The sequence below is a fragment of the Amphiprion ocellaris genome, chromosome 2 (genome assembly GCF_022539595.1).
Source record: "Amphiprion ocellaris isolate individual 3 ecotype Okinawa chromosome 2, ASM2253959v1, whole genome shotgun sequence".
Lineage (NCBI taxonomy): Eukaryota > Metazoa > Chordata > Actinopteri > Pomacentridae > Amphiprion > Amphiprion ocellaris.
Genome location: NC_072767.1, coordinates 28,505,510 through 28,521,835, shown reverse-complemented (window position 1 = coordinate 28,521,835; position 16,326 = coordinate 28,505,510). Strand labels below are relative to the sequence as shown.

Genomic DNA, 16,326 nt, shown 5'->3' with positions numbered 1-16,326 from the left:
CAGAAAGTTCACATGATGACTGAGCCTATTGGAGCATTATAATGCTGTATTCATTCAAAAGCACTGAGCAGGATCTCACAGGGAAAGTATGTGCAGGCCGGTTGGAGCGGTTTGTTTTCAGAACAGTGTAACTCCAATGGAACGCCGCTGCAATGCTGAGCAGCATACCACCCTGTTTCGCCCCTAATGAACATCAATCAAAGGCGCATTTTTACAGCAGCACAGACCACCAACTGTACGCTCGCAAGGCAAAGCAATTAAAAGCAACTTATTTCTGGACTGGAAAATATTTCCCTTGCCACTGTCTGGCGGAGGAAAATGTTTGAGAAAAAAAAATCAAAGCAGGAAAGAGCAGCTTGTAGAAAAGAATCCCAGGCATGTAACCGGTGGCCGGGCAGATTTTCTGGGCAGGGTGACATCCCGACTGCTGCTCGGTCTTCCTCTCTTAACTGCCAGACGCTTATGTTTGTTAAGTGAGGGCCGACATTCCCTGGACGGCTCCCGCAGCAGTGATCAGGGTGGCTGGAATTCCTGTCTGGCAGACACGTGGCACAGGAGTGTCTCAAAGTGGACACAGAAGCACATGCACAGATAAAGCGAGCTGTGTGGACTGTTTATTGTCAGGGCCCTGCAGCCATGATTACAGGGGTTTTAACAGCAAACACTGTTGCTATGCAGAAGCACTTTCTAATACTATCTGAACACCAGGCATGGACACTAACAGAAACGTACTATCAAAGCATTGAGCTCTAGATAGCAGCTCTGAGAGGTTATTACACAATGACTGTAGTTACGTGCATATGGAGAGCAGGAAAATTGAACTGCAGCTGACCTTGAGTTGCATTCATAGCAGGGTTCAAACGCAAGCTATTAGCAGTCCTTGTAAACGGCTGCAGTGATTAATGTAGGAGGAAATCTACTCCGTGGACAAGAGAAAAACATGACTGAAAGATTTCATTCCTTCACCTCTATGGAGCTGTACATATCCACAGTGGAGCTTCGGGGTAGTTACTAATGTCAGCATGCAAACATGCACAAAAGGACGACGCTGACGTGTTTAGCAGGTGTGATGTTTATCGTGATAACCATCTCTGTGCATCTGCAAAGTATTTACAAATATGTTTGCAAGTGTTTGTTTATTAACCAAAGTGTTGGACATATTTTTACAGTTCTGACCTGGTGATGATGGTATAAAAGAAAAGTTGGAAATGTTTTTACAGTTCACCCTGAGAATGAATGTAAATCCTGTGTTCATTTCATTCAATAATTGTCAAGAAATTTTGATGAAAACTACAAATGTCACCCTCATGATGGTGCTGGAGGAAAGTGAAACATGATTGGCATACTATAAACATTTGTGTCAATCTATTTCATTGATAAGCGAAGACTTTAACCTGCTGGGGTGCTAAAAGAAATACCAGTCCGTAGCAATCATCCTCTGGTATCAGTTATCCAGGGCTCCAGAGTGCAGCTATGCAACCAAATATCTGCAAAGTGCAACTAAACATTTTCACTGGTGACACCGGTGCACATGACAATACGCAGGGTGTCTGTGTGGAGGCCACCCAGAGAGATAAATTCAGTCGGTTGCAAGCTGAGCAAATCTTACTTTAGAAGACCTTATTTCGGGTTATCTTTGGTAACCTGAAAAGAGTAATAATGCTTCTATTTTCAGTTTCAGCAGCTCAGGTTATCTTTGAGCTGCTGTGCTGCAGTAACTGAGAGGAAACCAGAGGCTTCTCTGAGTGCAGCTGCTTAGTAGTTTCTACAGATGCATGTGAGGCATTTAGGGGACATCTGTAAATTGTAGCTCCAGAAAACAACCTGGGGTTACAATTTCCCCCCTTTAACTGAGTCGCACATCGGTCATGCTGCACCACCCACAACCACAAGTAGATTCTCAGTCTGTGAGAAAAACTGAGATGTGATAAAATAGCCAACATTTTGCATTGCATTTAGCACAAAGAGTGCAGTCAAAGTGGGGCTGGGAAGAGAGCTTTTGCTGTTGGAGCACTGACGGTCCAAGTTGAAAAATGCTGTCCTCAGATGCCGGCAGAGCAGCCCACCTGCTTTTCATTAAATGTCAGATCATTCATCTATTATCTATACACCGCTGAATCCTCATTAGGGTCGCGGGGAGGCTGGAGTCTATCCCAGCTGACTTAGGGCGAAGGCAGGGGACACCCTGGACAGATTGCCATTCTACACATTGAGACAATCAAGCACACTCACATTCACACCTACAGACAATTTAGAATCACCACTTAATCTCAGCATGTTTTTGGACTGTGGGAGGAAGCCGGAGTACCCAGAGAAAACCCACACATGCACAGGGAGAACATGCAAACTCCATGCAGAAAGATTCCAGGCCCAGCACATGAACCGAGGATCATGCACATCTATACTGAAAAGGAGTAATATTCACTGACACTGTATCCAGTAGTTGGTGAGAGAGCTCCATGGTTGGACAGCTACAAAAACATTATGAAAATCAGTGTAGCAGTTTGGTGTTTTTGTTCACTGGTATATTTTCCTCAACACAGTTTCACATCAGATTGTTTGCTGAGCTATACGGATGCATTACACGAGTAGTGGCAGATGCAGCTTCTAGCTACAAATTAAGAGAAGGGGCATCATCTTTAAACTTCTGAGTCTCTACTTTGATCAGACTATGCTGCTTCCTCGTATGCACATGCAGCTTTTGATGTGCAGAATCAATGCACTTCCCTTCTCATTCAGTTTCAACAATTTCATTAACAGACAAAAGTATCACCAGAGGAAAAGTCTGATGATGCCAGTATCAGCAGGATCCTTCGTGTCTGGATCATTAGTGACTGTGTGTGTGTGTGTGTGTGTTCCAATTTCCTAACAGTCCACTCAGTAACTCTCGAGATATTTCAGTTCAAACCGAGAAAGTGGAGCAACTGTGTGAGGATAAAAACAATACACACAAAATGCCTTCCTTGCAATTCCCTCCACAGATGGCGGGGAAGTCAGTGCCTGGCAGTCAGTTGTGTGAACATCCAAACTATTGAAACAGGATCTGCCGTGACCTAGTTGTTGAGTGGGCTGATAATATGTCACAAGGGGGCAACAAGGAGAGGGGGGCACAGTAATTACCCATCTGAAACTGCAGCTATAATTCATTCATGCTAATGGTTTTATGTAGGCACAATGTTGGCTATAGAGTGGAAGCTCTGTTTTCTTCCCATAAAGCACCCCACGGGAGTTGTTCCTGTACTAATAGGCTCCATAAGACATTTATAGAATTGTTCTAATGCATATGGTTCCCATTGCCAATAATTTTACAGGTGAACAAGAAAAAGCTAGAATCCAGCAGCTGAAGGAGCCCCAGCTGCACACTTTCTGCATCCTGAGGCAAAAAACTTGATGAAGCTGTTTTGTCCTACTTCAAAGCCACCATGTGTCTATGGTATAGCCGTGCAGAAAGGACCGCTAAGTTGTATCTGCATGCATACAGGACACTTGGAGGCCACCCAGAGCACAGCGGTCCCGGTTTGAACTCCCATAATTAGACGTACATAAATAACAGTAACAATCGCTGTTAGATCTAAGATCTATTTTCATAAGCAACAAAGAATACACTGCACTTCCTGAGAACAGCAAAGGAACGGAAGGTCCTGTCTCAATCAAACAGATCAAGCAGGGTTTTTTTCCCTCAACTTCCGTAAAAACATGAAGTGTGGCATGTGTGGCACGAAAGAGCAACAGCTTCACGTGCAGACTTTTGGGCTATTTTCATCAGTTTAACATATGGCTACAGATGGATCCTGCTCTCATCAAAAACAACAAAAAAAGGCGGCAAACAAGCAGTGCTGGCTCACTGGTCCTGGAGGCAAGCCATCAGAACCGACGATCAAATGAGTATTAACCACATTACTTCCTGCACAAGGAACAGCCACTCCCGCCTCTGCCCAGAACTAACCAACATGAGTAGGAGTGTGTGTGATGGGTGGGTGGGGGGGGGGGGGGGGGGGGGGGGGGGGGGGGGGTGTCCAGGAAGCGGACGCAGTGCAACCGAGCAGAAGGAAGGAAGATGCCCATATATGTGCAGATCTTTATGAAACAGGACGGAGAACATGCCTGAGAAGGCCCGGGATCTCCCTTGGGTGCAAGAATAATGCTGAAAATGTGTAAACGTCCTCCTACTCATCTAAACACACACCCTAGCATTCAAACGCTCAAGCTGCACCAAGCCCAAGACTTTCATTCATCCTGACACTTGCGCTGCTGGTCTGCCGTGTTCAGTAAACATCCTACCTGAAACCTGCCTGTTGTGTAATCATCACTACAAACAGGTGCTAGAAATTAAAGAGATGAATGAGAATATTAATTATTTCCACCAAATGCCCGCAATTGAGCCAGCAGGTTTCTGTTTCTGCCAGCGATGCACAATAGACACATAAAGGCCCTGAAGCCAATTAGCAGCACACCTGCACTCTAGCAGAAAGAGCCTTTGTTTAACACCTGCATATCAACCGGGTCACTATTCTACACTCACGATATATTGAAATAGAAGTCATGTGCATGTACTTTGATATTTTTAAGAATTATGAGTAAGACTAAAACTGATTTAAAATGTTTTGTTGAGCAGCTGCCCTACAAATAACATTGTATCCTACCTTCATCAGTCTTTTAACTGCTCCTGTTTGCCTCTATGAAAAGAAGCTGGAGTTCTATTGTGCTGTGCTCATACAGGAATATATAGCAAATCATCGGCTTGAAGAACTGTCCATGTGCTGTTAATTAACAAATGTACAGTTCTTTAAGATCATGCATCTCAATAATAGGTCACTGTGCTATCACAGATGAATGCAACCCACACATGAAAATCCCAACACAACTGCAAAAATGAGCAGATGTACATGTTTAGTCATAGATTCTGTGACTCACAATGTTGCAATAGCGCAACCAAATAAGGACAAAGAAAGAGTTTGTGTACCATTTACTGTGCTACAGTGCAGCAGAGTAATGTCAGGCCTGAAGCACAGAGACAAACTGATAGACTGTCCAGTGCTGCCATCATGTGGAGGAAATGTATGATTCCATTGCAACCTTCGAGATTGTTTGGAAAACCATCAAGGATAATGATGAGACTATACCATAAAAGAATCAAAACATGAAATCAGTTAAAATAGTCACCTTGAAAAGCAAGACCAAACAAAACAACAAGCAAAATCAGTTAAAACAGCTACAGGCAGGTAAAGAATGATTATCAAGAACATTTCTAACATACGTAAGATGTATAAGAGTAGTGATTTCAAAAGTTTGCTGCATGAACATAAGAAACAGTCCTTCCAAGATGAAGATCCAGCCGGTCAATTGAGAGAATTAAAAGTGGACCAAGGCTTCACTGCAGCATATATGTGATACAGGAATTTCTAACCAGGGCTTTAGAAATATACAGATACCAATGCTTTCTTACAGTCCTTGAACTAATCATCTGTGATGTATCATTTAACCAGAAAACTAACCAAATCTAAGCATGACTCACGATATTTTATCAAATTGTACATGTCTCAGTTAAGATTTTGCCAAAAATAAATAGTTTGCACCTCCGTGCAATTGCAAAACCATTAGTGACTCAGCTGTGACCTGCAATCATGCTACAAAAATTGGGGTGATTTTTTGGTTGAACTGAGTTGAAATGCCTGCTGTGTTTATAAAGAGTTGATATTCAGCAAGCAAAATGTTAGTAGAAAAACATTTATATATGTAGAGACACCTTTTTTACCTGTAATGGCAGCACCTGTGGGCATTTGAAAAACGTTGTACATAATGAATACATTGCTTTTTAACTTTCAAAAAACAAATAAACATAGACATTCGGCTATTAGTTACGTTCTCAAATTTAAAAAAATACGTTTGTTATATTCTTGATTTAAAAGCAAAAGTAGTGTGCAGGACTTTAATTTACAGTGAAAAAAACTGAAACTGCTTTGAGTTCAGTAGATTGCTCTGAGTATCAATCATAAATTTATTTAAAACAGAAAACTTCCACCAAGACAACAAACATAAAAACACATCAATAACATTTAATGAATAATAAATCGTGCTTCTAAAAAATGTCAGTTATAAAGCGTATGTGTTATACAAACCATTTTCCATTGTCTATCTCCGAAGCTGGACCTGGATAAACGCATGGAAGCTTTTGCATGTAAAGTATGTTATAATAAATGCATATTAAATTAGAAATCCAGCATCTTAGTATTGCATTTCCATGAAGAATAAAAAGTCTTCCTGTTTCATGGAATATAGGCTGAGAGATTCTAAATGTTAGGCCTGAATGCGAGTGAAACTCAACAATGCAGAAGCAATTTTTTTTCCATAATGCAATCAATAGTATTTCTGTGTACTTTTAAAACTTTATATCAGAGTAATACTTCTCTTGAAATAGGACACAAGTGATAAAACATGTATCTTGTTCCAATTTCTCAGATTCCATTTTTATAATACAAGAAGAAATGTTTTTGGTCTGGCAGCAGCACTGTAAACTCTGTTTTTATCACAAGAGGGCAGCAGTTCACAGGAAGTCAATTACTGCAGATATGAAAGACTTATGTGGACTGGCTCTGATTAATAATGGATGGACCAGTGAAGCAACGTTTGCAACCTGAGCCACCTCTCAATTACAGTAAAGGCCGGGGACGCCGGTGGCAACAGCTGTTTCATGTGGGAACCAGTCTGCCGACAAACACACTGACCTGTGAGGGAGAAGTTCTCAAGGAGCATGAATTTGGTGCTCTGGTGTGGGTCGCCCACATAAAATCTGGAAAAGAAAAGCAAAACAGATGTGTTGACATTAACAATGACTCTAAAATTAGTTGTCAGCCAATCAGAAGCACTGATGGATCTGCGTGAATATGGCTCATTGTGTGTTTATCCAGCAGAGGGCCAACAACGTAGGAGTTCCCACTGTGAGATGAATGCCAGTCCACTGACACCAGTTCCTCATCGTTTAGGCGAAATGTGGAGCCCTGGCAGGCCAGATCTGGAGTGGGTGGGGAATCCACTGCCCCCCCGCTCCATTTGCATTCATTACCACATTCCAGTGAAACCAGTTAGATGGTTAGGCCTTTGGTCTGAGAGCTTTCTGTGGGTCTGTACACTTTCTGTCATAACGACGTGAAGAGAGCAGAAGGTTCAAAATACTGACACTGTTTACATGCTCTGTGCTCAGGTTTTGCTCCCAGTTACAGTCCTAATCTATCATTCACTCTAAAATATATACATGTGAATTATTGCAGGAAACTTGTCAAACCTGAATTACAAATCCTCACGTTCCTCAAGTTTTTTGGATGTTTTTTGCTCCTGTCGCATTTTCACTCACTGGGGTCTCATTTAAAGGGGATTTAAAGGGGCCATATAAAGTCCTGCACCTCTGTGAAAGCAGCACAACCACAACTAGAAGTAGTGAGAACTCAGAAATGTCTTCTGTGCAGTATAACGCAGCTATGCAGTCATACTTTGGATGTTTTACTACTATTTGTTTCTGTACTTTCTTCAGTCTACTCTGTGAACACCGCCTGCTTTTCAGCCTGATTCAGCCGAGTTCAGTTGAAAAGTCCTTGAAATTTTTGTCATGCAACTGTTGGTCAGAGCTGAGTCAATCACGGCTTCTCAGTTGCACGAAGGAGCACAGAATTTTTAGTTTTTCTTTTACAGAATTTGGTTACGGCAAATAATTTTTAATGAGACAAATGGACTAAAGTATTTTTGAAGAGATATTCATATTTTAGGCTCAGATTAGTACATTTTCCTGATGGAACTGCACATCACACATGATTAGTTTAAGACCATCTAAGCTAAAAATTTGACAATTCTCTGTGTTTTTACAGTTTGTAGTTATGATACATGGTGTTATTTTGTTAGTTGTTTTTTTTTTTTTAATAATGACAACATGCTTTTTAAACCTAGCAGTGGGTTTTGGGGATTTAGAGGGTTAAAAATTAATTACTGACTGCAAAATTCTCTGACATCAGGGTCAACAAGCTGTTCTTTGAACTGTAAATTTACATTTATTAAATCAGCAAGAAATCATTTTCAGCAAACTGGGAGCAGGAACACCGTCTATAAACATAACCTATTAAAGCAAACATGTTATGCAGCTGCCTCTTATGCGTATAGCAGACACACTGACAGTCATTTGGAGTCAGATCTCTGGTGTCCAAACAAATGTACTTTTAATATTCCTGCTGCTTTTGGTCACCAATAACTACTGAAGAAAATATCTGACTCTTCAGTGGCTAAAATATATTCACCGGCAAGATGCTAATTTTGTCTTTCTGACATTTAGTAGAACACAGTGGGTGTATTTAAGCTTTTTTCACAGACATAAATAAAATGCCCGTGGTTAAAAAAATAGCCAAAACAGTCATGTTGTGGCCTGTAAAAAATAAAGTGATGACTTGAAAGATGCTCAAACGCTTTATGAAGCCGAGAGGAACAGGAAAATGTGGCACTGATTCTTTATCATCAGTTATAATTGTCACTTTAAGCGAGATCTTTCACCATCACAGGTTTGATCCATTGGTTTTTGATCCTTTGTTATTCTAAAAATATTAATTAGTGAAGCTTTAAGCAACATTTGTTTAATTTCCAAAAGCTTATTCAAGGTACAATCTGTGATTAGGAAAGTGAACAAACACTTTTAAGATGTGCAGAGTAACTGATAAAATAAAGTCACATTACTGTTTTTTTATGAAGTTTTCAGAAGAGTGTTGACGTGTAATTCAACAGTGGACTATAACAGCCTATTGACATTGAATTGTAATAGAACACACATGATATAAGCATTCACATTAATTATATTTTTGCCTTCAGTTTAAAAGAAATTATTGTCTTGGTCTTTAAAATCAAGACGTCATATTTGCAAGCTGCCTGAGTAATAATCTGTTAAAAATAATTTTTAAAAGGACATAGAGGAGCTCTGTTTATTTAAAAGAATCCAGATCTCACCAGTACATTACAATACAAAAAAACCCCATTGCATATTACTTAAAATAAAGTAAGAAAAACTGTCGACTGTTGTTGTTCAAAGCTGAAACCAAAGATGTTTTATTATCTGCTGTGCTCCTGTTGCCAAGCAACCACTTACTTTCTTGTCTAGTTTATAATTGACGGCGTTGTCCTCTGTCAGTGAGGGGCGGTGAACTGCTGCTGTGTGTTCCACATCAGTATAAACAATAATGCTGCCTGATGGACATGATCTCTGGGCTTTATCTAATGAGTATTTACAAATCTGTGCAGGGCCTGCAACCCAGAGTTAAGTGAAGAGTCACCTCTATTCTCAGGTAACACACACATGCAGGAACAATACAGGTGTCAGCAACAGTTGCTGTTGTACTTCCTCATTATGTAGCGACACCTTGTAGAAAGCTAATGCTAATAATGAACAGTAAAAACATAGCTAGTCATACACTGATTGCATCGTATCCTGTTATAATGGCAGAAAAACAGCATTTAAGAGTGAACTGCAAAAACCTATTCTGAGACACACAGAGTCCCTATAAACGTGTGATTTTGATTTTTTATTGATTTTTTTAGTCACAGTTCCTGGCGTTCAAAGGCAGAGCGTAACCTAGAAATTTCACATTTGCACATGACATTAACAGCTACCATTACAGGTGGTCATATTTCTATTAATTCCCATTAACAGAAATATTTGTTTGTTGTTAAGGCAAAGCTGACAAATCTTAAAACATTCCAGAATGAATTGTTTGGGTTTCAGGGCGTTAATTAAAACACACAGATGTATTGTCTACAGTGCAACCCAACTGACTAATTTCACATCAGTGCATAGCTCACCCACAGGAACCAGTGGAGGCATAAAGAGAAGGTAATTAAATTTAATGGCAGAGGCTTTATTAGGAGACTCAGAGTCCCTTGATGCTGCACAGATGCACCACAGAGACCCAGAGCTGGTTTGTGTAATTGTGTCAGTCGAATTGTACATCATGCCAGACGGCACAACAAAGAAGATCTCTATAAATACCCTGCAGCAGCAGTATGACAGATCCCACCAGGTCACAGAGATCAAACTCAGGGTGACACCAGAGTGACCTGGCTATTGTCATGCAGGACCTGAGTAGTAAGGACACAAGAGCAACAGTGAGGCAGCACTTCCTGCTCACATTATTCGATCGAGTCTCAGGAGTTCTGTGGAAGTCATTCTGAATATTTGTTGGGAATGAATAAGCAACCAAAATTCTGCCTGTAGCAATGATGCCTTTGACCGCATGAACCCCAAAAACCACTGAGTTCTCTCTACTTTTGTCCATGGTTGTGCCATTTCCATAGAGGTGCAGGACTTTATATTACATATATTACAGTGAAAAATCCCACAAACTACTCGAGGTAGAAAAGATTAACGGCAAATGGAATTAACTACAGAAACAGGGAGTCTGGAGAAGTGGGTTTAAAAAATTAAAGCTTGGTTAATAGATATATAATCTGTAAAACATTAATGTTATCCTTTACGTACTGATCAATAATAATTGTCAAGAGTCAAAAAAGAACAAAAAAGATGGTATCTGCAAATTAAATGCATTCTTGTGTTCTTCTTGTGTGCATTTGAACGAATGAGCGAGTTTAATAAATGTATCTTTAATTAAACACATTTACATGTGTTATTTATAGGCTGTTTGGCCCCTCAGGCCTCAGACATGACTTTAATTCTATTTTTCAATTTTATTATTTATATTAAAATCTCATTTACTAAGAAAACAGGGCATCAAAATAGATTTTCTAACTCTGAGAAACAAGGAAATGTGAGTATGTTACCATGAACTATGACTGTCTCACTAGCCAGCCTTAACTAGATGGAGCGCAGTCACTGCAGTTTTCCTCTGTTTTATAGTTCTTAATGAAATTCCCTGGCAATTATGTCCCAAGGAATTTACAAATATTCAGTGGTACAGCCAATAATTTCTATGGCCGTGTCTGCAATCAGACTCTGGTCAGACTTTCTGTTTGGAGATCATCTAAAAAATGCCACAAATACCAAATCAGAGTTGCATGTGACACTGAAAATAAGAACCACACATCAGCCGTCAGTCAGTGTCTGATGTATGTACAGCTGTTGACCAGGTAACTTTGATAAGGAGGCCTTAATCTAATCTCTGTTGCTGCCAGGTTGCCATGGCAACAACCAGCTATTTGACATCAGCATCACATCAAGTCAAGCTGCTTTTACCCTCCTCCTTCCCCAAAATCGAATGTAACAGTGTCCTCACCTCCATATTCACCCCCACAAAATAGATCCACACGTTTACAATCTACTGGTGGGTTGGAAAGGCATGCTGTCTTCAGAAAACTGCCAATATTTTTATCATTTATCAGAGCCAGAAACTATAAAAACACAAAGAATAATCCGATTTTCACCTTCCTGATTGTCTGTCCTTAAAGTACTCACATGTGACCTACAGTTCTGTTTGGAGAATTAATCAAATCTAACTTAAAAGCTACAACAACTTTTCTACATGTCTCGTTGAAAAAAATTGTCAGAAATAATCTGTTCAAACTATGCTTAGCAATAAACCAAAAATTCTGCGCTGCACAACCAAAACATCAGTGACACAACTGCAGCCAACAGTCATGTGACAAAAATTCAGGGACTTTTCAGCTGAACTGGCATGAACTGCAGGCTGTGTTTAAACAGAGCAGAGAGGAGAGGAGTATGGAAACAAATTAACTATATAAATAATAAAATATCTGCAGTCGGTTGAGCTAGCGTTTTTTCACAGTATTACTAATGCGTGTAGGCTTTTGGAAAAATGCTGTACATGTTGATTTCAGGCTGCTTTTTAAACATTTTTGTAAAATAAATAATCAATGAAATCCTGCTTTCGTTTCGTCTTTTAGAATTCATGGCATTCAATTTTGCTATATTGCACAAAAGACATGTTTTAGTTCCCTTTACTTTGAGCCAGGGTTGTGCTGTTTTCATAGAGGTGCAAACTTTGTGACTGGAACAAAAATGCCCACAAATGGTTTGGGGTCCAGAGTGGAAAACACGGCATTAGTTTAAAAAAAAAAAAAAAAAAAAAAAAGCACCATCAGAAGTTCTCAGAGAACAATGGTGTAAAATCCAAAAGAGCTCTATGTGCAAATATATGAAACACAATAAAGCAGATAATCCTCACAATTAAGGAGATGGAAGCAGACATTTTACCTGATAAATGACATAATATACGAGAATTGGTTCTGATTTAAGAAGGTTCGGACCAGGTTCAAAAGTGAACGCTTCTCAGTCAGCTATTGATGACCATCTTGCAACCGTGAAGTTTCTCATTATCTATTGTGCAAATAACAGCCTACTGTCACTAAGCAACCCAACAACAAAAGAAAGATCTAGTGAAGTGGAGCAATAGGAAAAACAACGGTCCAAGCAGGATTGTACGCAACCTTGTTATTGCGAACCCACATCCTGAGGTAACAGGATATTACAAGAAAGAAACACACATGACTAAATCTTTGCAGATCAAAGCAGTAAACTCACTTTCTTAGATGTCCTTTAAGGCAGCCTATATAGTTCAATACTTATGACATTTTATATGAAACATCAAATGTGTTGAAACTGCATTGTTGTATAGATCACATTTTGTCTTCTTGTGAAATATGACTTAAGAAATTCAGTCTCACTACTACTAATTATCAAAATGATTAAACACATTTGTGTTTTGTGACACACTGAGGTTGTTTTAGTTGGTTCAAATGAGTGTGAGAAGAGCATTTTAGAGTTTTCAACCACAAAGTGACGTAAAAATCTTGATCGGTGCTTATATGTTGAGTCATTGATTAAGGTAAATACACTGGCTTCCCACTATAGGTCTACAGTGTAATGACACACTACTGCACTGTCACATATGACGACAAAAGCTTTGATCTGCTCAGGGCTGGACAATAAATCAATTTCAAATCACCATTTGAAACAATGCAACAAGCAAATCGCAAACACTGAAACTCATGCAGTACATCTGATCCATGGTTTAAACTATTATGTTAATGATTTTACAAATTTGTGCCATCCTCGTCGTGTGACAGTCATGTTTTTGATTGTACCACATGGGCTAATGCTAAAATCACGTTTTAAATCTGTTGAATACTGAGCTGCAACTTCACTTATTAAAAAAATTTCTACTATCTAATCAGAACATCTGTCAGAAAAAAACACTAGATATTTTCCCTAAATCGCTTAGCCTGATCAAACAACTTTTAAATACACAAAAAAAGACATGGCAAAGTGTTGGTCACTGCTGAGTGCCACTAGCCTGGATGTAGTTTGTTTAAAGACACAGGATGGCAGAACGCATGTTTAAAAATCAGAAGCATCTGTGACGAAAAACCATTAGAGGCCACTGTGAAAACTTCTTGTCATCTGTTGACAAGCACTTAAGGCTTTGTGCACTCTGTAGCCCTCATATGTGCGACATGTTCCCTTCACAGTCAGTGAGTGTATAATACCTTCATCAGTGCGACACGCTCTAGTGAGGAGGCTGAGAGAGTTGTGACGTGTGTCAGAGACATTTTTCACATGTTACCGTGGACTAACAGAGCTGCAGGGTGACGGCGGCGGCTCTGCAGTGCTGACTAGAAGCATTCTCTGAATGTCTTTGTGAGCAGAGCGGTGACGCACAGACGAGCTCCCCGGAGGCCGAGCGTGGAATTTGAGTCAAGGGATAGAAGGGGAGGCGGAGGGAGGAGGGGTGACGCTCTCACGAGATTAAACCACTCGAAGGTCTGCACCAGCGACTGTGGGGTAACCAGGCAACATGGCTAAACCCACGTCAGCACCGAAAATCCACTCAGGTAGTCACACTCGACTGCCACAGGCCATGAAAAGATGACTCCTAAAAGCTCACGATATGTGCCATAAAAACTCTTAACTTTTACATCAGATTCACATTATGTACTCCATATGTATTCTGCTGATGTAATTAACACAATATTCTGTTAAAATCTAAAGAAACAATATTAAATATTAGGCTTTTCCACATTTTATGACCAAAAGGTCATTCTCTAAACAACCACCCCTCTAATTAAACATCTGTGCTATGTACCAACAATAAAACACCAGTTCCAGCTGCAGAAATCACTGTTGCCACAACTTGGAGCCAATCTATTCAGTGTTGAACCTCAGTAACCTCAAATGTGGTTCATATGTTAAGTCAGGCTATGTTTACTTCTTCTTTGATGAAAAGGTTTAGATTTAACCCTCTGAGCACTGAGTAGTTTCGGATTGTTTTCTGTTTCTGTCACTTTTTTCCTCTTTTGTGGATCATTTTTCACTTTAATGGAACTAGCACAGTCATGGCTAGAAGTAGAAGAACTCAAAAGTATACTTTGTGCGGCATAACAAAGTTAGGATGACATAAACTATAAAAAAAAAAGAAAAACCAGAAATTGAACTTCTTAGATAATTGATTAATCAATACATTGAATGTATTGATTAATCAATAATCTTCCCACACTTACCAACACTAGAGGAACAAATGGTGCCTATACACACTAAAAATACACAAGTTACATTTCTAGTTTCTTTCCATATTTCTCCAATGTGATCTGTGTAAACAGCCTGAAGTTCAGACGAAAAGTCAGTGAACCTGCTGAATCACTAATGGTCTCTAGGTTGGACTGAGTAGAGTAAAATATTCAGTTTTTTACAGAATCTGGTGCAACCAGTTTATTTTTGATAAATATTCAAATGAGACATGTTTAATGAAGTGCTTTTGATTACATATTGTGATTTTATGTTTAGATTTGGTTAATTTTCCAGCAAAAGAAAAAGAGAAACATTGTGGAAGTATGCCTATATGTAGAATTGCTGTAACAATTTCTCATTCCACTGAAGTTATATGATTAAGACAATGAAAGGTGATTTAGTTATAAAAGGCATGTTTAAAGAATCTATGAATATGCAAAGATTTTTTGTTTTCCAAAGTACAAAAACTGAATACATGATATCCTCTGCATCACTAAAACTCATCTGCAAGAGTTTATCCATTGCAGCCTTGAAGTCTCCTTCAATACACTCATGTGAGTACTTGTTGGACCAAGACTATCCTCCAAACCTAAGTCCCGTTCACACTGAGCACATCATTCCTCATGTCTAATTAAACAAATTTAAAACGACAGTAGCAAATGAGACTGTTCTTAGTAGAACTTCAAAACTTCTAGGACATGTCTTGTCCTCCTCCTTAGAAGCAGAATTAATTTTCAATGGCCCTTGTAGGTCAAAAATGGTGAAAAGCCAGCCACATGTTCGGTGACATCAGCAACGTTTCAATTAATCTAAACATAAGATCGAGTGAAGCAACACCTGTAGCCTGTTGGGCGTACTTAGCCCTGGATGTGCTTGTAGCTGAACTCTCCAACCCAATCCCAACCTCGCACTCACAGACTTACATATATTAAAAAATATATAATAAAATCTGTAAAAACTGTGAAAATACTGCATTAGCTGCAAATACTTGCATGATGAATTTTAATGTTATTTTAATCAAGCAACATTGTGTAATTTTACAGTTATATACTAAAAAGAATTAATTACTCTTTGGAAAAATATATATATTTATGCTGACATTATATACGGTTTTGCCCAGTTTTCCTTAGAGTTAGCACGAAAATTAACTTCTATTCTGTGATTTTCCTAGCTATTGTATGTAAACTACCGAAACAGTAAATTGGTAGCAAGTTAGGTTTTCCATTAGGAATTATATGCCATCATACTTGTAAATCTATTCAACACTTTCCCAGAGAATTTAACATGCTTATGTTTCCCTGCATATTACTGAAAAGCAGGTTGCTGTTGTCCTTTTACTTCTCTTCTTTCCAATCACCTGCCACCTGTGCTGCTTTAACCACCAGTGCATTAGTAGAATCATGATTCACCACCATGCAAAAGCTCACACAGCAAATCAAACAGTCAACAACCTGATGGAAACACTGCATTTATGCAGTTTTACCCCAAAACGCCCTGCCTGGCTCTTGATTCCTCTGGTCATTGTCTGTTAATGGAGTGGAAGTGACAGTTTACCAGCTGGCGTTATTGAACCGCAGCATTAGTGTCCATCCACTGTGGAGAAAGATTATTGGTGTAATCTGTGTGCTGATACTCACCTGTCCTCTGTGATCCGAAGGTTTGTTCAAAGTCGAGCCATGAAATAATCCCACAGTGGAGCTCTTTCAGGTTAAACAAGGCGTCGACCGAAAAGTTTCCCCGCGGATTGATGAGCCGTGTCGGCGAGAAGCTCAAAGACGGTCCGTCATCTGCTGCTGGCGGCTCTGGAGCTCCAGTCTATGGGC

General features: G+C 39.5%; 1 protein-coding gene across 1 annotated transcript in view; it reads right to left on the bottom strand.

Moving 5' to 3' along the window:
* The window catches only part of gng12b (guanine nucleotide binding protein (G protein), gamma 12b), a 34,250-nt gene extending 18,033 nt beyond the window's left edge, over positions 1–16,217 (bottom strand). Inside the window, exons 1-2 of the mRNA XM_023287506.3 lie at positions 16,141–16,217; positions 6,726–6,790 (exon numbers count right to left, since the gene is read on the bottom strand). The gene's annotated coding sequence lies outside the window, so the exon portion shown is untranslated. The remainder of the gene's footprint in view (positions 1–6,725; positions 6,791–16,140) is intronic.
* Positions 16,218–16,326: the final 109 nt, after the last annotated feature.